Source organism: Chaetodon trifascialis, chromosome 10 (genome assembly GCF_039877785.1).
Source record: "Chaetodon trifascialis isolate fChaTrf1 chromosome 10, fChaTrf1.hap1, whole genome shotgun sequence".
Lineage (NCBI taxonomy): Eukaryota > Metazoa > Chordata > Actinopteri > Chaetodontiformes > Chaetodontidae > Chaetodon > Chaetodon trifascialis.
In genome coordinates, this window is record NC_092065.1 from 16593059 (window position 1) to 16617718 (window position 24660).

A 24660-nucleotide genomic window follows, 5' to 3' on the forward strand; every position below is an offset into this window, starting at 1 on the left:
AGGTATTTATAAATGAGAGGTGTTTTTTTTGTAATAAAGACAAATGTTGGTTACATTTGTTAAGTTCATTCAGAGTCTTCAAATTAATCAATTCATTACTGAAGACTGCATGGGATCCCATTATTGAATGTGTAACACTTCTTTTAATGCACTAAGAGATATGGCACCTTATAAAACCACTTTAAAGCAGGAGCGTGTGTGGATGATATATTGAAGACTTCTTTTAATTCATGTGTTTATTAAAAGCAGACAATAAGCATGTTGTGACATTAACTACATCAACCCTCCCCAGGGACAGCCATAATGTTTGCCTTCCTTTATTTTTTTATTCAATTTAAATTTCACACCCTTCACAATAATGTCTTCTTAGAGTAATGCCCTTTTAAGTGTTATACATTATACATTTTAATGAATTCATTTAGCAAAAATACTTGTCTGAAATTCACTCCACAGACGTTGTTGTGACGAGGAAGAATACATTATTGTAAATTATCTTTAATGAAATAAGGTATCTGGGTCTCTCAGCTTGCCACTGGGCCTGTTTTAAAGAGAGTGCTGTATTAGCACAGTGTTACGTTGTCCAACTCATATGCAGTAATATGTAACCTAATCATAGAATTTAGCATAATGACAACAACAAAAAAGTATAGATTATGAATCAGTAGATGTGGAACTTGATTATTTAAGAAATATTCGTGTTAATACTTTTTTTTGGGGGGGGGGGTGTTTTTGCCTTTTTTTTTATTGTAGTATATAATGTGCACCACTTATTTCCATCTGAGGCGAGGAGACTATGAGGTCATAGCCATCCTCATGAGATCAGTTGGGACTGTCAAACATGGAAATTAATTAATATTTTTAAAAGATAATACAATCAGCAGCAGGAGCAGGAGACCAGCAGTTGTTTGCTGTGCCTGCTCAAAACATGCAGTGGTTTGAGGTTGATTGGGCAGTATTGTTATCATTAACATTCACTTATTGTCGTGCCGCAGTCTGGCATCTGGCTCCTATTGAAGCTCTGGAGTGATGTGGTAATGGCAGTGCAGAATCTACAGTTTATTTCATAAAGCACATTCATGGTTCACATATTCCCTGTGTAGATCTCATATGTATTTCTCTACACACATCTTTAAAAAGGACAGCAAACATGCTTAATCTTTTTATGTACACAAGAATGGAAGTCATGTTTCATGTTCCTGCTGTCACATCGTCTGTATTTCCATTACATGAGAGTTCAGTCGCAAAGCCAGTGTAGACAGTGTAGAAAGGCACACTGGAGAAAAAAAAATTGACATTTTGCTTTGGCTGTGATAAGTACTGGTTTGTCCTTATATAAGCTATAGAGCTGTGGTGAGCTGTGGATCCATCCAAATGTAATTAATTCAGGAGAATTTATTTGACTTAAAGAAATAAAAAATGTGCAAATGGCTTGCTTTAAATGAGGGGTGAAGATGTGAAAAGTTGAAAGATCTAGTGGCCTCACTCGACTGCTCTGTATTCATGATGTAGCCCTGGCCATCCAAAAATAAATGTCAGGCCAGTGTGAGGAATTCTTAAGTTCTGTCACATATTGATCTCTGTCTAATAGAGTTTTAAACAGAGATCCATGGCTTCAAGAGATGCCCTTGCTATCAGGCATGTTACTTTTCTCTGAGGACATCAAACTTTCACATGTCACAATGAGAATGTCTGTGGTATGATAAGACTGTCAACTGTGGGTAATGGTAGCAGATATCGGCTTTACTAACATTGTTAAAAGCTGTAATATTACTCTGGTGAGAGACTATGGTATTTGGGTACAATAGTGAAGTATGTTTGCATTTAAGATTTTACTTGCATTTGAGAGTAAGTCAAAGCTGACTTGACTATTAAGGACTGTAATGGATGGATGCGTTCTGGCAGGTGATTTGAGCTACCCATTCATTTTGTGCGCAGTCTCAGATGTGATATGTGATCGTTTGTGTAATATCTTCCTCCAAGGCAGGATGACACTATCAAACATCTGCTAATCTGAGTGTGGCCATGAAATGAAGCAGCATGAAGTATTGTAAACAATTACTGGTCCCCCTTCTCCTTTGCACAGCCTACCATACAAGCATCACACTGGAGTACTTTTCAGCCTTTAAATCAAAGAAAGCTCATGTCAACAACTTAACAAATGTCAAATGTACAGAACAGTCTCTCTCTCTCTCTACCCCCCCCCCCCCCTTTCTCATTATTACTGTGGTGTAATCAGGTGGTTATTGCACCTCTTTTGTGGTTTTATTTCCAGAGAATTCCCCCGTGGAGTCCTAACCTTTAGCAGTCTTTTAATATGCCAGCTCTGCTCAAACTCTTGGCAAGCAGAATGGCAGTTTCATTTCCACTGGTGGGACTGTAATATGACAAAATATCCTCTCCCTCTAGCCACAGCCACCAGGGGCCAACCTTTTCTTTTGTCACAAGAAACCTTCAAATGAAATGTAAAGAAATTTATTGACATGTTAAAATTGTATCATACATCAATCTCAAAACTTTCCACCCATACATACAAATAAGGGCTAAGAAGACGGGTTAGCTGCTGGTTTCTGTCAACAATAGTTCATGTTATATTATAAATCAAAGTGTGATGTGAAAGAGGTGACTCACAGTTTTGGTTTAAAAAATGTCCTGTAGGGCTCAGTCTCATTGCTCTAATGCACTAAATGGCAGACAGACAAAGTCAGAGACTAACTGGTGGTAAAAAGCCAAATATCTAGCAAATAAAGGAAAGTTGGTGGAGACCAAAATCAAGGTAAAAGGGGAGTAAATATTGGGCTTACATTTGTCATGTGGTCAGAGAGGCTTCAGAGATGTATCTACAGTTTGGCCAGGATCAAATTAACGTGACACAAAATATCACATCTGTAGGAGAGGGATAGCTGTTCATAATTATAGAAATTTGTTGGATGGAAAAACCTCTGGCAGACATCTAGAATGTTTTTCTAGTATCTGAGGAGTTACATTTCAAAACCACATTTTGCGTTTGAAAGCCGGCAGCAATATTTGTGAAAACCAAAATGTGCCAACCGAAAACACTTTTTTAAAGCCACACACAATGGCGAGTTTGTGTATATAAAAAAAAATTGATGTTATTTTGCATAAATACATTTTATATTAATGTATACCTTCTGATAGTCCAATACAAGTATTACAACCCGTTATTGTATGTCATACACGTAATTTGTTATGTATTTTATTTTGAAGTCATGGACTTTTAAGTGGGAAATTTGTGTACATGTACACCAATCCTATAGATTCCATTTTGTGACCATGTAGTACTGTGTTGTTAAGGAAAGATTGTGGTCTGTTTTACGACAGAAAAAGTCAGCAGTGACTTGAGACATAAGATCAAAACCACAGACAGTAGTCTGGACAGAAACCTTGAATTCTGGCATCACAGTCCTGCACTTTGTATCCCAGCATGCACCCCAGCCAGCTCCCTGACCACCTCTCAACAGCTCCAGTGTGGTACATAAATGTAGCCTTTCATTCAATCGAAGAAGCTGAGGTGCAGGTATGAAAGATACTTCCAATTGAAATCAGTTTGAAAGCAGAATGTAATGAAAAAAAGGAAAAGTCATGTCCATGTACATGAGTCCTACAGATTCAATTTCATTTATTTCACAAACTGTTGTGATACTGCATTGGGTATTAAGCTAGAATTCAGCTTCAGCTTCAATATGTAAATGTTGTGTCAGCCCTTTGCATGGTACACGCACACAGTGTTGTGCAAATCCTCAAGCATTTCCTCTCATTCAAACTGCTGTGCTTGCCAGGACATGATTACATATTATCTGCAGCACATAGAGTACATGGTATTGGCTATGATCAAATGACAAGGAGCAAAGGAACAATAGGACTAACATTAATACTGTGGGAAGGTAAATAGGAATAATGTTAATAGGAGTAAGTGTGACTATGTTGAATAGAAAGTGCCTTGCCCTGGTGTATAAAGCAATACTCTCATTATATTTTATTGTGTTTCTCAACAGTACTAAAGGTTGTGGTGTCAGATACGGCATTAAACTGATGCAGCTCTACATCTCTCTCCTATAGACTATTTACTGTCTCAGGAGGTGAAATGTCCTCCTGCTCCCAAACTGCCATATAAGATGACAGGTGCAAGAGTTTCTTAGCCTGTCACAGTGTACTGTACACTACATGCTTCCCTTCATATTATTTCCAAGCATAATGTGCTCTTGCATTGTCAGAAGGATGCCAACCAAGTGTACTTTCCTTCAAAGGCCAAATACCCCAGCTGTCTTTACACTTTGCAGGAGCAGCTTTTTATACAGTGAGAAAAAAAAAAAAAAAAAAAAAAAAATCACCCTTCACTGTTAAAGTGTTTAAGGGTGGATTAAAAGGTGGATTAAAGTGTTTAATACAGCTCCAGTGGTGTACCTTGAATTTCCTGGCCCATTTTTGGGGGATATACAACCTTTTTTTTTTAATTTTCAGAGATAAGTAGCCAAAAACAGATGAGCTAATATGATTTTGTGATATATACCGCACAATTATGAAAGAACTTAAGGCAAAAATTATTCATCTAAACCTAAAGAGTGAACATCTAGTTCGGTATTAGACCCACAGAATCAAAGAGAAGACAATCTTTATATAACCACTGTAGAAGAGGCAGGTATATCAATTTCTTCAACAACAGCAACCACGATGAACTACAACAGCTTGGAGGAATATGGACACACCAAAATGCAAATTAAAGCACTTAATTACACAGATTCCATGATGTACATTTCCTCTGCAGATGCATGCCAGGTGCACCCACTGAGCATCCATACTGTACCTGTCATCTTTGCATTTTTATGGCGGACAGCTGCAATTTATTTATTTATTTTTTTGCTACTTTGGCTGCTGCGAGTTATGTTTTCCGGAGGAAGAAGTGGAAAAAAAAAGAATAAGGGATAATAACTTGAAAGGAGAGTCCCAACAGAAACAACACAGCACTTAATAAAAGGAACAGTTTTGAGGATTGCTTCCTCATTTGCAGTTAGTTGTATTTGCTTGCTTCATTAAAGCCTCATTATATAATACATGAGTAGGAGACTTGAAAGAACATGACCAAGTGGTGAATCAAATGAAACGTCAACAGTCCACCGTCAACCCCCCCATTTGACTGTCCTCAGGAAAACATGACATTCCGTCCTTTGTAGTCCAAATACGTTTGTCGCTCCTCTTTGAAAGTTTTCCTTTCTCCTTTGACATATTTAATTTTCCTGTCAGTCTCCTTCACTTCACCTCACCACTTTTTACAACTCACCACAAAGCTTATCTCCCCTCCCCTCTCCCTCAAAGCTTTCTCTGTATTATCATGCCGCTATTTTTCTTCTCTTTTCATCGTAAGCCCACAAACCTGCTTTACTTCTCTTTCTACCCTCATTTCCCACTTCGACTCTTCACTCACTCCTGCAGATTGGAGTCCCTCCTCTTGATCGAGCTGCTCCCTCTCTGTTCCCCTGTCCTATTTGGTCTCTTTGCAGGCCCTCCTTCAGTGGCTCTGTCTGGTGTGTCAGCCTGTGAAGCTTCTGCGCTACAGTACATCCTGTTGATAGGAAGCATCCTGTGCATCATCACTCCCAGCTGCCTGTGGGTTCAGCTGGCTCAGGCTGGCCCATCTGTGTGATCTTCTGCCAGATAACTGGGGTTTGGCTCTGCATGATCCGTCCCTCTCCAAATCATTTGCCAAGAGAAAGAGGTAGGGAGGCTGGAGAGAGAAAGGTGCAGTTTGGACAGTGAGCTCTGCATTGACTGCTCTGCCCGAGGGGGCTCTCTGGTGCTCATACCGGCTCTGCTCTGCTCTCCTGGGATCACTGTACATTGCCCTTGTATAACAAAGGACACAGGAGGCCTATGCTTATGGAGGGATGTGTGAAGATGAGCTCCAGGTGTGATGGTGACGCAAGTATCTAATCCTGTGTGACATTTAAATGCCATGACTACTATTGATATATGGTTTGAAGTGCCTCTGGGACATTGTTCCTATTCCAAATGTCTCTGATATATTTTGAAGGAAAATCTAATAAAAGAAATGTGGACTAAGCAACTAAGTTTCAACGTTTTTGTCATCCTGCCTTGTATTCTCTGACTCCCCCCTGTACGTCTGTGACTGGAAGCTGCGGTGTGAATGTGGCTCATAGGACCTTCCTGAAGGTCAGAGCTAGGAGAGCGCTCAGAAGATGTGTACCAGCTGGAAGTGCTTTGCCAGCCAAGCAACATTCATGTTTTAGGTGCATTTATCTGCATGTGCTTGGATACACGTGGTGAAAATGTACATAAAGTGTAAACAGGGTTATTTTGCTTGCATGCAAAATAGTATTAGTATAGTATGTACAATAATATGATTTGAATGATGAATAAGCATTTATTTGTGTTTAAATGGAGCAGTTGTTTCAGGGAAAGTTCTCTTTTGAAGCTAGAAGTGCATAAAATCATTCTTAAAATGACCCCAAAGGGACCCAAACACAGTAAGGCCAGCTTTGAATAGACCTGGGGATGATTAGACCAGATCCAAAATGCAGTCGAGCCGAACAGAGAGACATAGAGCAGCATGATGCGTTATCAAGAATCTGTGGTAGAGAGAGCAACGATAATAAAAAAAACAATTCATTTATATGGTTAAAATAAATAATTGAAAGTTCTATTTTCATCTCCCGTGCCAACAATAACAACATTCTATAGCCAACTGGGAACTAATTCCAAAAGTAATCATCAGTTATTATTGTTACTTTTATTTTTTACAATATATGTGGATTGCTAAAATATTTTATCCTGCAAGGCAGCTGAATTTGCAAGATCACACATCCTGTGAGCAGAGAATCTTGCCAGGGTTCACCTGATGGACCAATCAGCATCCTATGAGCAACTGCTGCCGGCTACTGGCAGGTGTGGTGTAGGTGTGTCGACAGCGAGAAAAGTGACTGTCATTCCAAAAACAACAGGGGCAGCTCCTTAAGATGTTAGCATAGATGTTGTTTCATCAAAAGAAAAGCAAAGGATGGCATGAAAGACTTTTCTTGATGGAAAAGATTTTTTCACTCTTCTCCCATCTGTCTTCAGCAAGAGTTACACTCTTTTACTAAATCATATGTTTCTTTGGTCTGATTGATTGAAGTTAGCCCGTGACTGATGGTGATAGAGAGATGGTTCACAATCACATGCCAAGTATATTTTGAGAGTGCCTGCCCTTTTTCAAACAGTTTCTAGGGGTGACTTACAAATGATCAGAACTCATTCTGACTGTGCTTGGATCCATTCACATCCTTCTAAAAACTTTGCTATATTTTCCCTATAATTACAACCACATTAAAGAAAATGTTAGAAAAATAAATTGCTACCAGTTATGGAAAGTTATTAAAATAAACTTACATTATGAATTTGTAGGTAGCTGGTGTGAAAGTTTGACACGTTGTTGACCACACACTGGTTTTGCAGTCATGTAACGTCATGCTACCTCAGCATTTACACCTGAGAGAAGAGAGTCTTCAACAGTCAACAAAAGATTAATGCTGTAATTTTTTATTATGGGCAGAGTCTGTTTAACTAAAACTATAAAAACAATAAATTGATTGACTCCCATTAAACTGAAAAATCATTTGCTAATATAGTTTTCAGTCATGCCCTCCAGTGATCAGACATTATTTCTTTATTTGCAGAGGATGCATGTCTGAAAGAGCAGCCAGAGTACAATGACATGATGATTTAGAAAACAAATTAAGAATATCTGCTCAATTAGTGTGAGGACTTAATGTAGAATAAAAATGAGAGAAGTTTGCCTGTGATGATCCAGACAGCATATTCCAGAGGTCACCCATCGTGATCCTAAAGAGGATTTTAATTAAGCTGCATTAGCTTTACCACACCAGAAATGATTGGGTCAAGAGTCTTTGATGTTTATGGTTAATGATCATGTGGGAAGCACACTTACTATAAGACTTTCCCTCAAGGGAAGTATTCAGCGGTAAGCTTTTCACAATCACCATGAGCTGCTCTAATTTTCTAAATGAAGCTTTAGAAATAGAGAGAAAAAAAAAAAAGAAAAAAGAAAACATCCAATAGGTTTCACTCACTTTTGTGTCCAGTGCTTTCCTCACTATTGCGTTTTAATGGCTTCTACAACTTTGTACAAGATGTCACAATTTAATGGAACACGTTTGATGTCATGTAAGGGGTTTGGAGCTGGACTTTAATAAGGCCGTTAAGTGGTAATGAGACTGAACATTGCTCTGTGAGGCTATAATGACTACTTAAACACTGTTGTTGCGAAGGCCCCCTGTTCCCCAGGGGTGGAGACACCCAAATGTTAACTGGATTACACTTCCACTTCTTCTTTGAAATAAATATAATCCTCTACTGCAGCTGCTAAATGGCCTTGTCTTTTTCCCTTTTACTCTCTCTTTTATACCTTGCCTTTGATTCTCACCACTGTGTGAATGACGGTAACAAGAGAAGGAAACATGTGAGGGCATCCACTGAGAGATAATTTATTGTTGAATCCCTTCTGGGATTTAGAAAATGCCCTGAACATGTGAAGTGTGGCATTTCTTCGCATGTTACAAATGGGCAGGTATTGATTACCACTCCAGACACAGCGGATTAGAAGAAAATGTAGATTTGTGATGGGTTTAGTGACAGTTTAGGCAAAGCATGACCCAAAATCTAGTGATTAACACTATGACAGGCCTTTCAGAATCTAAGGTGAACCTGTTACAGAAGCTGCTGTTATACAGAGACCAGATGGCACAGCCATGAAAGCAAATTAATTATAGACTGGCCAAGGTAGCTGTCTAGCTCCCTGCATTATGTCTGCCTCCCTCAACCCCAACTTTAATTATATCTGTTTCCCTTTGTGTCTTAAAAAAGTGAACTCTATGTAAAGGCTCAAACTGAACAGTTGGAGAGCTGAGCAGGTGGTGGACTGGTAGCTTGTCCATTGAGCACAAATGGCTGCCCTCACTGTGTTCTGTGTTGGAAGAGATAAAAGAAAAGAACTGAAACCATCAGTGTAGGTCCACAGAAGACAGTTAACTTTCAGACTGACAGATGCAAACTTATTTTGGAAGCTAATACCCTCTGCCAAGATAGTAAGACTCATACTTATACTTTTATATTGACATATGCCACAGTGCAAGTAACTGCAACATTCAACTGTAATAAAAGAAAATTATTGAATGTGGAGGGAAAACCATGTCCAATCCACTATTTTTGTTCGGCTAAATCAAGCAGCCATTCCAGAACTTTTCTACCTGAGTCTTTGTTTGCTGCTACTTCTGTCGCATGCACACATGCTAAATCGACAGAAACCAACAGCCTCACAAATGTAAACAAACCAGCATGTGCAGATGAACAGGCAGATGTTTGGTTAGTCGGCTGGTTGCCCTGTAAGTAGATCCCTATGCAGTTAGCAGAAATAGCTTATCCGGGGGGCTAATTCTATGTTTCACTTTGGTCAGGACTTAGAGACAAGAAGTTGACATGATTCATGTAAACTTTCACTTGATTTGGAAAGACTCGCACTGCTTGGGGTGGTGAGTGAAAACAGCGTGACTTGTGACAGTTTGTGCCCGCCCCTTATGTATAAAAAAACCCAGAAGGTTGTTTAAAAGCTATGTTCTCAAGGTATTTTCCAAATCCTCAAAGGGTCTTCAAACCATCTGGATGAAAAAAAAATTCAGCCTGCTTAGTGATAGCAAAGAACTTGAAGCCATTTGCCAGGCTGTGACTGTGTTTCCAATCAGTGCCATGCCAAAGTTCCCACAGTCTGCTATTCCAAAAAATACCCCACTGAAATGAAGACCCCTTTGTCTGACAGCTTGTAACACGTGCCGATTGCTCTGAATGCCTATTGCTCAGAAAATCCACATTCTGGTTTCACCAAGTTATGACATAACTGATACTAACATGTTTATTTTAAGAGTCATGATCTGAAGTCATGATCTTTCCTAAATCTAACCAAACTGTGACCATTTCACAATGTTAACCACATGTTTGTTATTGTTACCAGGATGTCAAAGGTGACCTGACTCTGATGATGAAGGTCACCTGACAATTGTTAGCGTGTCGACAAAGGTCACCTGATGAAGGTCCCCTGACATTGTCCTTTCCTGCACGTCCACATGCAGTAAGATATTAAGGGCACAAATTCCAGGGCTGTTGGACAAATGGGAGTTGGGAACAATGGGAGGCCCCCTTCCAATCCAGGTAGCTGGTGGGTTGCCACCTTTGTTTTAATTTAGAAGTAGAGGCACAGCTTGGGAAGTGGGATAAGAATCTTTCATCATCATTGTTAGAAAGTCTGTCAGGATTCTGATAATCAGAATAGCGGAAAGTTTTTTTTAATGAACTTCTGGGCTTTTCAAACATCTGCAGGTAATTATCCTTTAGAGAAACCAATGGTTACCTTTGTGACTTGAATGTATGCTTATTACATGACAGCATGAGTCATGAAATAGGTCACCCTCTACATATATTGTAAATTTATACTCAATTTTGAGGAAATTGGCAAAAGGAAATGCAGATTAATGTACATGTCTTCAGATAAGCAGTTAGTGCAGCTAATTTCCAATATGGCGCCAATGAACCATTGCAGAAGAGGAAGAGAGAGCAACAAGATGACGTAATTAAAAAAACCAACCAGTCAAACCTCAAATGGTGAGAAAAAGTGTAGAAAAATGGCATTCATGCTCATTTATTCATTTGTGTAATGTTACTGTCTCCTCATTGCTTCACACAGAACCTAATGTTTAGTGTTTCCATTACATTTTGTCACATTTTGCTTCAATCAGAGGCCGACTTTTCTGAGCTTAGAGAGTTTTTGAATGGTTAGATATTCCAAACATAATATGTATATAGTATGCATATAAAAACAGGAGGACCCACCTAGACTCAGAGTGGATGAACCCAGGTTGTGATTAGAAAATAAGCAGTATAATGATGTGGATGTCAGCCAGGAAGCTGCTGTAGTCAACTGGAAAAAAATGTAAATATTAAGAAATATATAAATAAACTGGAGCTGTTCTACAAAATGCATTCTCTCAGATGACTGCTAACTGCTCTGAGTCGAGGGCAGGTGATTTTATAACCTGGTTTGCTTCCATGTTTTTGCTTGCTGTAAGTGTTCATTCACCTGTCACGGAAGCCAACCATTTGCACTGGGGCTGTTTTTTTTCTTACTACAGTATTATTATTATATTTTTCCTCCCACTCTTGATTGATAGCATCCCCCCCAGACATAGAAAACAAATATAACAAGAACAATCTTATGTTGCCCTCTCTGCACCTACAGGCAAAAGCTGCTTTGAGGCCTGACCACATTATTTCTCCTGTTTTAAACAAAAGCCAGCATGGCAAGTGGAGAGGGACGGTAGGGATAACTGATGTGGAAGCTATAAGCCTTCAGTATAATATATATTCTGAGAAATCAATTGTCACCAGACCCATAAATGAGGCACACATATAACCATTTAAACCAAAGAATAATATGCATTCACAACAACTGGTTCACATAGCCAAAGAATATAATGGTGTGTCCTAAAGATAAATTTAATGAAATAAAATGAGGTGAATACATCCTAATTAAATGAAAGTCATCAAATGTCATTCTCTTGTTTACAGATGAAATCAGAATTCATACTTTCAAAATGCTAAATGAGGCCAAATGACCTAGTCAGAGGATGTGGTGAAGGACTGGACATAACATGGCTTCTCAAGATAGTCTCCGGTTCCTCTTGAGGTCTGATTTAAAGCCTGTTATTTTTACTCACATAAATACTTGGATGTGGGGAGGGCAGCATGTTTTATAGTCTGGCTGCCTCTGTTTCCGCTTACCAGACTTTACAGGAGGACAGGTGTCATATAAACATGGTAATATACCAGCCTCACTCATAAGCATTGGGAAGAAATACTTGAAGCTTTAATTCATTTTATCGCAATATTCATTTTAGTGTAGTATTTTATCATGAGGGGGAATAATCTGTGGTGTAAATGATTGCAGGAATGTGCAGAGTGCAAAATGGATGGAGGGATAAGCAGATGAAGATGAGATAAACTTGAAGTCCAGGAGAAATTAAGAAGAATAATCACAACAACCTGCAGCTTTAATTGTCATTGAATAGTTGGACATGAGTAACCTAGATCCAACCGATAGAAAGTTTTCAAGAATGATAATTTCTTTTATTCCTTCTGCATTATTTTTAGGCTGACTGAGCAGTCAAAGGAGGCAAATGAGGAGAGTGGCTAGGTTTTCATCTGAACTTTATTTTCAGTTACCTTGATACACGATTTTTGTCCAAGCCACAAGCCAAACTGCAACATCCAACACCTAAATATGTTTGTTAAAAATATTTGCATTATTTTTATTTTTATTTCATTTATTCTTAATTTTTTGTTTTCTTGTCCTCTGACTTGTTGCACTCTGTCTTATTGCTGCTGTAAAATGTGAATTCCCCCCATTTAGGATAAATAAAATCTACCTTATCTTATCTTATCTTATCTTATCTTATCTTATCTTATCTTATCTTATCTTATCTTATCTTATCCTGTGTCTATCTCTTGTGTGCTCATATGTATATGATCATATGTATGCGCCATGGTGGCATGGTGGCAACACTGTCCCTCTGATTGTCCCTCTGATTCTTCTTCTTCTTCAATCACATTAACGTCTTCACTGGTAAAATATGCTGTTAATATATATTTAATAATGGCTACTCATCCTTACATTTCCTTACACAGTACCTCAATTGTCTTTACGCGGAAGAGACAGTCTGCCACGATCTTGGTTTTCCCTGCCTGGTTACGGACTGTGAAGTTATAATTTGCAGAAACAGGTACCACCCTGTGAGACGTGTGAGAGTCCCTAATCCGGTTCAGACACTGCAGAGCACGATGATCTGTCTCAAGGAAGAAGTGACGTCCCAGCACGTAGTATCTCAGCAACTCAGTGGCCCACTTCATGGCCAGGCACTCCTTCTCTGCTTTGGAATACCTTGTCTCCTGCTCCAGGAGCTTGCTGCTCAGGAACAGCACTGGACGTTTCTCTCCCTCTGTCTCTGGCAGTGTGAACGGTCAAGAGAAGTCAAGACTGCGAAGCACAGTCTCACTTGTAAGGACACCCTTGAGATTCTTAAAGACAGACCAGATCCTTAAAGGCATTGTCACACTCTTCAGTCCATCTCACTTTGTTTAGGGCTGAGGTGAGATCAGCCAGGACTGCAGCCCTCTGAAAAGTGGGGGATAAACTTGCTGTAACACCCCACCAGCCACATAAATGCACAAATTTTTTTTTTTGGTGATGGGCACAGGATATGAGTGGATGGCATCCACCTTTCCCACTTGAGGCTTGACCACCCCCTGTCCGACATCATGTCCCAGATACTCCACCTGTCCGATAGACGACATCATCCAAGTAGGCAGCAGCAAACTGTGACACCTCCCTCAATGCTTGATCCATGAGTAGTTGAAATGTTGGCGGTGTGCCTTGGAGACCAAACGGCATCACCTTGAATTGAAACATGCCATAGTGTGTTCTGCACCACTTACTGGTTGAAGTTTCAATTATTCCCAGCTGCAACATCAGCTCAATCTTCTTATTTATCTTTGGCACCAACTGCTCAGGGATCCTGTAGCACTTCCGACTGGGAGTAGCACCTTCCTTCAGGTGGACCTTATGCTGGACCAGAGTTGTAAAGTCACGTTTTTCTTGGAAAAGCTCTGGATCGAGCAATACTCTTATTTCTCCCTGCTGGAGAGGCTAAGATGGGACACATCCACTGCTCTGGGCCAAGAGATGTTGGTAGGGAACAACTGCTCTTCATCTTCCTCTGCTGTATTGGCAGTGAAAGCAACTGAAACTGCTTCAAAAAGTTCACATGAAAACATGTTTTTTTAATTTGTTAGGCATGTACAGTTCACTGGTTACCCTACCAAAGCACTTGGGAATTTGGTAAGACCCTTGTCATGTAGCCAACAGCCTACTGTCACTGGATGGGAGCATCAGCAACACCGGCTGGCCTGGATGAAAGTCCTGTCCCTGGCCATCCTGTCATACCAGGTCTTTTAGTTCACCTCAGTCCTCATGTGCTCCTGTGCCAGAGCAATTATCTGTTCAAGCCTCTCCCTCATTTTTACCACATAGGCAACAACATTCTCCTGATCTGCAATTTGATTCTCCCAGCACTCCTTCAGGAGATGCAGTGGTCCCCTTACTAGACGACCATAGAGAGGTTCAAAAGGGTGAGAATCCCGGTGAAGCCTGTGGCACCTCATGATATGCAAAAACTGGTCCCAGTCAGAGCCTGTGTGGGAAACAAATTTCTGCAGCATGTTCTTGAGAGTCTGATTGAATCTCATTTGTCTGGGTGGTATGGGGTAGCCTTAATGCCCTTCACTACTAACAACTGATAAACCCGCTGTAGCAGTTTGGACAGGAAGTTTGTCCCACAGTCTGTGAGGACCTCTCTGGATATACCTATCCTTGAAAACAGTTGAATCACTCACAATTCACTCCACAGTTCCTAGGACCTATGCTAGACAGAACAACCAACTGAAAGCTGCCAGAGTCTAAGAGGGCCTCTTCACGCTGACCATTCCACGCTTGTGTGCAGGCACTGAGAGGGTCTTGGAATTGAACATAACAGAGAAGGCTTACTCTGTCTGGTCACAGGACATGTGTATTGAGTGTGACCAATCTCATTACACTGTTAGCAATGTGTCTCTTGCTTAGAGCTGGAGAAAGACTTCCAACTAGAGTTCAGCTTACTGGGAAAGAACTGTCTAGCACTGGAATGGGGTCTACCCTGAGCTTGACCACCCCTGTCACCCCCATGGGACTTACTGCATCCAGGGAAGTGGCTATCATGACTGAAGGTGGCTCTCCTGCTCCCATTTCTGGATGACAGGAAAATCTCTGTAAGCCAGACAGCCTCTTCTGCAGGTTCAGGTTCATGGATCCAGACCTCCAGCTCTGGACTCACCATCCTCAAAAACTGTTCTAGAATCATCCATCCATCCATCCATCCATCCATCCATCCATCCATCCATCCATCCATCCATCCATTTTCTAGGCTGGAGCCTATCCCAGCTGTCAACGGGCGAGAGGCGGGGTACACCCTGAACTGGTCGCCAGTTGATTGCAGGGCAACATATATAGACATACAACCATTCATGCTCACACTCATACCTAAGGACAATTTAGAGTCACCAATTACCCTAATGAGCATGTTTTTTGGTCTGTGGGAGGAAGCCAGAGTTCCCAGAGAGAACCCATGCATGCACGGGAAGAACATGCAAACTTCACACAGAAAGGCCCTGCCTGATCGAACTGACGACCTTCTTGCTGTGAGGCACGCGCACTACCTGTTGCGCCACCGTACTGCCCTGTTCTAGAATCAACAACAAGTGTCAGCTGTGATCTCCTATTAGCCAGAATAACCATGTCCATGTGAACATAAGCACTGCGTGCCTTACCTGTAAGCAGAGGGACAAGTTAAATAGCCCACTCTTCCTTTGGCATTGGCAGACCATGGCCATTCTCTCAAATGTAGTTAATTAGTGTTCGATGTCATCTGTAGGAGAGAGTGGTATGAACTTCTCTGTGGATGTGTGGCGCCATTGGTGGTGGTGGCTGATTCTGCTAACTGGCTTGACTGAAAATTCTCCCTGGATTTTCAACACCATCATCACTGTCATGGTTCTCAGTTCTGTTCTCATATTCATCTCTCAGTTCTTTCACTTGTGCTTGTATCTGCAGAAACTGGTGCTGCATAGTTCTGTATCTTTGCTCCTGGTATCCAGATTCTTTTTCCATCTGCTGATCTTGGGATGCTTGGGAGCAGACAAGAGACTTCACCAAAATTGTTAGTTCCTCCAGTGAAGTAGAGGTGCAGGCTGCTGTGGCCCCCTGCCGGTCAGCTGAAGCAACAAGTTCTCCTTCAGACAGAATTCAGTATGAAGCAGTGTTGGTGTACACAGCTGAAATACAAAGAGCACTTGTGAAGATTTTATCATAATAGGTTTTTTGAGTTATCAAAAGCAACGCCCTAAAACATGTCATCACATAACACCAGCCTGGAAATGGAATCCATGTTTACAAGGTTTTTCCAATGAAGCCAGGTGTGACTAACAGCTTTAAAGAAAGACAGAATAACCATGTAAAGTGTTAAGACAGTGACTCCTAACCTGGGGGTCAGGAGGCCTCAGAGGTCACAAGATAAATCTTAGGGTTGCAAGATCATTAAAACTGTAATTGTTTTTTCTTTTGGCCTCTTGGGGGCAGAACTCTGTAATAAACTGAACATAATCTACTGTACATAGATGTCTGTCATATTATGGCCTTAAAAGTTGCGAATAGTGAACATGTTAGAAAATATATGCATATTTATACATCCAGCTAATACAGAGCAACACTGGCATTCATTTGGAGTCCATTTCTTTTGACCGATACATTCCAGTCCAGTATTCAGTTCTTCACCAAGACCTTAGAAATACATCTGTCTCTTTAGCAGCTAAATGCTCCACTAAGTTCAACTGCTGGTGGCTAACTTTGCAGTGTGCTGTTTAGTGCTTGGCAGGTAGTGTGAAGTGACGTTTTTTGCTGCCTACTGTGGGGGCAGATGAGGGCAGTGAGCTAAAACAGCAAAGTTGGGGGCCAGAAAAACAAAACAAATGAGATGAAAGATGCTAAAACACTACATACAGCTGAGGGGAACTGAAAAGTTGGCTAACAATTCTCTGTGGGTTTGCCAGTATGATTGAATCCACAATCACTCACATAACTCATTTGACCCATTTCAAAAATAAAATTGTTGGTTAGTGCAGCTTTAATTTCATAGAAAATTGGGAAAAAATAACAAATATTATTTGCAATGTAATCTTGATTATCCTCTTCAGACCTCTAAAACTTTTTCAATGAAAGAATCTCAGATGGAACGATCACTGTGGTTGCAACGAGGGGTAAAAAAGATTGGGGATCGCTGCATTATGATTAATCATTATGCTGGTGACAGGAGGCCATATTAAATTACATTCCTATCACTGTGTCTGTTTTTAAACTATTTCAATAAGGCCTTTTTCTCCCCTTACTAACACACCTGCTGTTCACAAAATGGTCTTCTGAACCGAATGTCCTGCCACTGAAATATAAACTGTATACTCTACCTGACTCGAACAATAGGGATGCTCATTAATCGCAATGCAGCATGTTATTCAGCACCTGCTGCATTCTGATAGAATGTAAAAAAAATTTAATGCTGCAGTGATGTTGTTTTTTTTTTATAAAGATGGATGAGTGAGCGGCTCATCCCTCCCAGTTAGGATGTGAGGAGATGCGACTGTCCAATAAACACAGTCCAAGGCTATGAATTACATCTGTCCTCATTGTAAGTGTCTCATTAAGCCATGCTCTGTTGATTGAGGGATACATGGTGGCAAATTATAGGGGAAAACTGTTTGATGAAAATGTAGTGCACAGGACAAAAAGATAAATAATGCTAGCAACTTGAAGGTGAGCACAATCCATCAGTCCCCTGTGGAAATGAATGCAGTTTTTTTTCCCTCACAAGAGGAGTAAGACAGCCAAAGACCAGACAAATCACACACTCGCTGTTGACAAGAGGAATAACTTAAATGTTCAATCACAGCAAAATGACACACAGCCCTTAAGTGAGAGTTTCAAAACTCTGTGTGATGATAAGTCACATACTGTACAGTAGTTGACAGCAAAGAATATGTTGACTTGGATGCCACTTAAAATGTCAAATACAGTATGTTTTTGAAAAAAATCAGTTGAGCTTCTTTAAAAGTGAGGAGATGAATCAAAGTGAAAATATCTGACGTGACGCTCAGGAAAGTTGGTGATAACTAGCTTCACTGGATGACTCTTTACTCAAATAAGCTGCAGTCAAAACTAATGAAAGTTACTCAAGACGCCAACGTATCCGACCTCTTTCAAGACAGAGGTGTCACACACAGATGTTGTAGATTTAAATTTAGATCACGTTGAATAATGGCACAAAGACCCTATCCACACAAAGGCATAATTGAAGTTGAACACACACACTTAGGAACACAAGAGAAGAGTGTATGTTGTTTTTAAATGACGTTCAGCTTCCCAGAGTTCATTAGTGCAGCCATTTTAGGAGAAAGCAAACGGTCCACACAACAAAGGCATCACTGCTCAAAGACAACAGACTGCACTTAAGCTTGTTCAGCTTCTCAGCAGGAGGCGTAAAGGAAGCTACGCTCTGTAGGGTCAAATAACAACATCAGACATAAAGGCCCACTCATTGAGAATGCGTTTTGATTTCCGCTCTTGTCATCCAAACTATTCTCCTCTCATTCCACGTTTGGTGTGTTGTTGGATGTTCCAAAACGTCATCATTCAGAGATATTATCTGACATTGCACAAACACACAACCCAATTAGGGAGGCAGTTCTGGGATTGTTTGGAAGGTCTTTTTTTATTCTCTCTAAAAGGAATGTTAGAGACTACTAGCCAAATAACCTTTTGGAGACCCTGCAGGGAGAATAATGCAGTCAATATCCAATGGCACATTGCTTGTGAATGTGAGATAATGAGTATTTGGGGGTTCTCTTGTGTGCCCATTTACACTGTTTTCATTTAAAAGCCTGTGGCACAAAGTGGGAAGATAAGCATGCTAGTTTTGTAATGGGCAGTTGTCCTGCCCCTTTAATTGATCCTCATCGGAAGCCACATTAAAATTACAGTAATGAGCTGAGTGATCTGAATGTTAATTTCACCAGCTGGTGAACCTGCTTACCTGACAATTCCTCTCGGTGTTCAGTCAACAGGGCATGATGTTCAGCTAGTGAATATACATGCTCAGTTCATCATGTTCACTGTGTTGGCTGATAATGTCACAATAGTTGACATTGCTTTACATTAGAGAAATGTCGGACAGCAAAGCTCACTCCGTTGCTACTACTTCATTCAAGAAATTCTAAATTAAAAAACAGTGAAACATAAAAAGTAAATCTGAGCATGATAACCATTTAGAGAAATATGAACAGAGCCAAAAGGCAAACAGATTTGACTTATTTCATGCTTGACTGCCAAGCCTTAGCTTCCACTTTCAAAATAAATGAGAGAAAATACATATTTGAAAAACATGATGTAAGGTCTCTAAAATCTGTCAGGCAGTACTGTAAATCCATTAGCCCTCCCATGGGGGAGACATCCACTGACAGTTCCGTCTTCCTCCTCGCCCTGATAGATGCCACAATTACACATTTAGCGACAAGTCAGATCACATTTGATCAAGCTGCTCTTTGCTGTCAATTTTTTAGGCCCTGTCAGTCATTTGAATAATGTTAAGGGAGTTGGGCTTGATGCAGTGATCGGATGTGCTGCTCACTTTCACTCTAGTGCAGCATATGAATCATTTCTAGGTTTGAGAAATATGACTTTTTGCCCAACAGTGTTTTATTATTATGTTTTCTGTTTTCTTGCTAGAAGACAGGTTTGAAAAGGGAACATAGTGTAATGTTCCTCCAGCTTCAAAAGTTTTGTTTGCCTTTGGAGCTCAGTGGACTTCATTGTTAACTAACACAGAATCCTAATATGAAGCTGTAGTTAAAATTAATAACCGATATTACTCTTGCTGGGTCATTTGTCTGCTTTATGATTTTTACTCCTCTTTTTGTACATTTCTTTGTCCATTTACACAGCATATGATGAGACATTAGCTGTGTGTGTGAGTAAATTGGATTCCTGTTCAACATGCTGCCCCTTCATTTCTCTCCTTTCCCAAACAGACTGAAATAAAGATCTATCTACCTCTCTCGCTCACTCAAACACACACAAAGACACACCAAATGTCAGCATTGAATGTGTTAATTACATTCCCACAATCAATAGAGCATATTAAGTGAAGTTTACCAAAGTCCAATAAAGTATTTTTGACCCTGCTGACCCTCAGAAAGATAATTCACTCAATTCAGCATCCAAATTACTCCAGCACTGGCTTTCTCTAAGTCTCTCTCTTTCTCCAGGGCTCCAAGTTTGCTGCAACTAAACAGTTTGACCTGTCCAGCAGGGGTCACTGTGGTCTTTAGAGAAGTCCAGCAAATCACATTCTCTAAGCTGCTGCACTTCCTCTGCTCCCATGACAAACACATATCCTCAACGTGCCATTATGAGATGCCCCCAATGAAATTATACATAATCCAAAGAGCTAATCTGTTTTGCATGTTTTACATATATACGTTGTTATCTAAAAGTTCAATGAATGAATAAGAGGAACACTGACCAGCAGATATTTTCCTGGAAAAGGGTTAGGGGTGCTCACACACTGTATGGGGGCAACATGGTCTTTAGTGGTGTTGGCTGGAGTAATGCTGCTGATGGTAATGATTTGGAGTGTGTTGAATAGTGTGTGTATGGTGTGGATACTTAGCCATGAAACCGGATTTAATGAGCTCATATATGGACTTGACAACACTGTCATTGTTAGTTAAAAATAGTTCCACTGTCGCTCACCAAGGAGAAAATGTGTCTTTATGTATAGAATGAATGTCTCAGTAAGTAACAACATAGCAGCAACAACGCTTTTGGTATTTCTTAAGAATACAATTTTCACTTCATGTTTCGTGTTAGCCTCCAAAAGCATGTCTACTGCTCCCTTATTACGTGGAGAAATTTGATTCAAGGTAATTCTGCAAGATGAAGAAACCATTTGGTGACATGCGGGTTATGGCAATACACACTGATATAAACCCCATTGTCACTGTGAGACTCAAAGAGATTGTTCTATCTTAACAGTGTCAGATGAATGGCAGTGTGCTATCTTTTCATAGCTGAGAATGTTACATTATTTGATGCGTATTGATTTGTATGTGCGGGTGTACACCTTTGTGACTGTGAGGCAAATTCACACCAGCCTCTATAGACAGTATCAGGAGAGCACTGAGTGCTTTAGTCAAGCAGCAGAATATTTCAGAGCATGTGTGATATAGTGTTAGGTTTTGTTTTTTATGGCCAATCTGCTGCCATATGTGTCCTGCAGTACAAGGAGTTCCACAGGGAGAGAGAGAGGAGAGAAAGCCACAGAGAAGGATTCTGTGTGTGTCATCGGATAGCTGTAGGCTCCACTGATAGCACAAGGGCATAAGCCTGGTAGGGGTGGCTGCTTAGGGGCGTGCATGGGCAAGTGGGTGTGTTGTGTTGTTGCATTTAAGTCTGGTTATGCCCGTGCATGTATGTGTCCAGGAACATGTGCATTGATACACGTGCTTACTGCACGTGTATAAGCACCTATTAAAAAGTGATTTGTGTCTGCACCTCAGCCACACAAATACTGAAACATCCACTGAACAGACAAGGTCAGCCTGCCCTGTCCCTGAGCACCTTCAACAACACAGACAATTAGCACCAACTCCCAGTCTTATACTAGTAGCGATTAGAGGCAAATGTGCTTTGGGTTTTGTTATTCTCACTGTAGGTTTTGAGTTAAGATATCTGTGTCTTGGTGGAAGATTTTGCAGAGCTGTAGACGGGAACAACATGAGGCAACACCTTGTTGTTGTTGACCTACTGTATAGGAGCCTTGCCTGAAAGCCCTTTACAGCCCTGTCAGATGGTGCTATCAGGAAGCCCTGTCAATGAGGGAAAGAAGTACAGGACACAGCCATAGATCCACCAACAAAGTGACGGTGAGGGCAGTGAGAGGGACAGGAAAAAGAGGATGGAGGAAGAGATATAGAACATCAAACCAAGGAAAATCAATGGCCTGTTCTTGTCGTGTTTCTCAGGCATGGGAATGATAAGTTAATTGGCTAACGATCCTCAAACCCAAGCTTTTGCCTAATCCCCTAGTGCACTGCTGACCCACAGTGAGTTAGGCTGAGAGACTTTCAACTTGATGGTCAGAGACTGATTGAATATTCAGTAACATGAAGACACAAAACACAACTTGTAACAAGTTCTAATATGCAAATCTATCAAAAGGAACAGACTGGACTACATATCACACGCATATGGTTTGGAGGCAGACCACACCGGTGTATACAAAGTACACAATGCTTAATAATGAGAAACATAATGAGCATATTGATGGACAGTAGAGATTTAGTACATTTTATTTTTGTATCTGACTGAGCCAGTTTGTATTACAGTTTCTATCTGTTGTTCAGTTTAACCTAAATGTACCAAACTTATGTGGCAAATTGATGAACAACATTACCGATTTTGTCATGATGATGACCTCCTGTAGTCGACATCATTTAAGTCAACTTGAAGACAGTCTAAGACAAGTCCAAAATCAAACATAGTCAAGTCAGAGAAATTAAGAAATTGTCCAGAATTGTACCAGCAAGGCTTCAATACTTTTTATTTTCTTGCTAAAGGCAAATTTTAGTAGAACCGCAGTATCACTCCAGAATAATCCTCTGGATTTTTACAATAAGCAAATCAATGGTAGTACTGTTTATTCTAATGTAAAGGACAGAGTGTAAACTGAAATTTGCTAAAGCACTGTAGCTCTGTTTGCAAACAAATTCAAACAAATTAATCTTGTACCAGATTCAGGTGAGCCTGCAGCATAAAGTAGACCTGTTCTCAACTGACTTTGTCACTGGAAATTGTAATTCATAAACACAAATGACATCAATTTCCTTAATTGGTTACACTTTAAATCACCTTTTGCTGAAGGTCAAATATTTAAGATGGTAATGTCACACCTATCAATCAAAATAAAACTCTTTGCAGGGTTTCTCTTAGGAACATGGCCCCCTCTGCTGCAACAGTGACTGCCTCAGCTGTCATAGGAATTCACTAATGAAATAGAACCTTGGTCTAGGCTCAGATACCAAAACTTTAAAAACCCTAGTCAATCATGAAATTGGATTGCATCACACACAAGGAAACATATCCAACAAGATTAGAAAATTGGTGCATCACATACTGCACAAAATTAAAGTGAAACTCACCCAAAGTCTGTCTTTCAAGTGCCAAACATGCACCCCCTGTAGGCTTCTGTAGGCTGGAAAAGTAAAACAGACAATAGATGCTGTGGTCAGCTTAAATCCATATCTGTTACGCTGAATTATAATTGTGACAAGTTTTCTGTCTGTCCATAGAAAGTTTTCATACCGCTCCTGAGGACTAATCTTCTCTACTGTCCATCAATATGCTCATTATGTTTCTAACATTGTTCTGCCAAAACATGGCAGCACGTATCTCTCCAATTCTTTGTCTTTCTGACGGGATTCAGGCTCTCTCCAACTCCTCATTTTGTCCAACAGTTCTTATATCACATAAGCCTCAGTGGGCACATGTTGTAGAGATTTCTCTTTTTGCAATCAATCAACAAATAAACCCAACTTATCTTAGTAAAATGCAGGAAAGCTATTCTTGAAATACTGAGGTCCAGGAAGAACCGCGCCTCACAATCTCAGTAATCTTTAAATAAAGGCAGCCTAATTGTCGAGCCCACATGGACTTTTAAGACAACAAAAATACTGTTGGGCTCTCAGTACTGCTGCACAAAAATTGCAGGTGCTTTAATATTTATGTAAGATGGGCCATCCAAACATGCAGCTGCACTAATAATACTGGTGTAAATTGCACCATTTCCCATCATCCTCCATTTATATTAGGACTGTTAAAACGGGGAGCTGTACCGACACCTTCTATAAGCCTCAGGAACGGATCAGATTCTCTGAAGAGGTTGTATGTAGTGCAAGAGTGCAGAATATATTTCCCAGCTTACAGCCCGAGAGATACTGTTAGTTCCAAAGTTATATTTATTATGGGATTTCAACCATCATGCCATGCAATCCTAAGGAAACATACCCTTCATTCACATTTAATTTGTAGATTTCATGGGGCTTGGTATCAGGGGAAGCAGGGTGAGGAAGTGAGGGAGAGGGAGAAAAAGGAGGAATAAACAGAGTTGCTGCTTGGAGCTGGCGCCTTTATGCAAGTAAAGCTCTCCTTTCAAAGGTGGGTGAGGGGTCAGGAAATGAGGCGCTGGGGGTGGGAGAGTTCTTCGATAGATGCTTCCTCGACCTTGCACGGGTTATAAAACCAAATGCTGCACAGCCGACCGCACATACACACCCTCACCATCGCCACCCTTTCATCCCTTTGTAGACTTTCCCTTTCTCTCTTACAAACGCATTCACACTGGGATCATATTGCACTGGCAAACATTTTGTTGATTTAGTGTATTTGGTTTCCAGATAGAGAGTTTTTGTCATATATGGCAATAAAAAGACTTCCACAAGAACAATCAAAAAAAAAAGAAAGAAAAGAAAGAAGAGAGGTGAAGAGAGAAAGACATTTGACAGGTGGATTTTGTTTGCTACACGCTAAAAATCACTGAGCCAATGCAATACTTTCCCAATACCATAGAAAACCATTGGGTCACCAAACTCTTTAAGCTTACATGTCACTGTTTGTTACTGAGTGTTGATAATGTGTTTATCCCTTTCTTATACAGCAGTCTGACGATCATTGACCCCTATTTATAGTGGCACAAATTAGATCAGTTCCCCAGCACAGCTCCAGGACTAACTGGTCATGTTTCTGTTGTAACAGTCATGTGTTGGTATTTGTGTTTATAGCAAAACGATGTCGCAACAGAAGTTGTCTGAGTGTGGCTGTTACCTGTACTA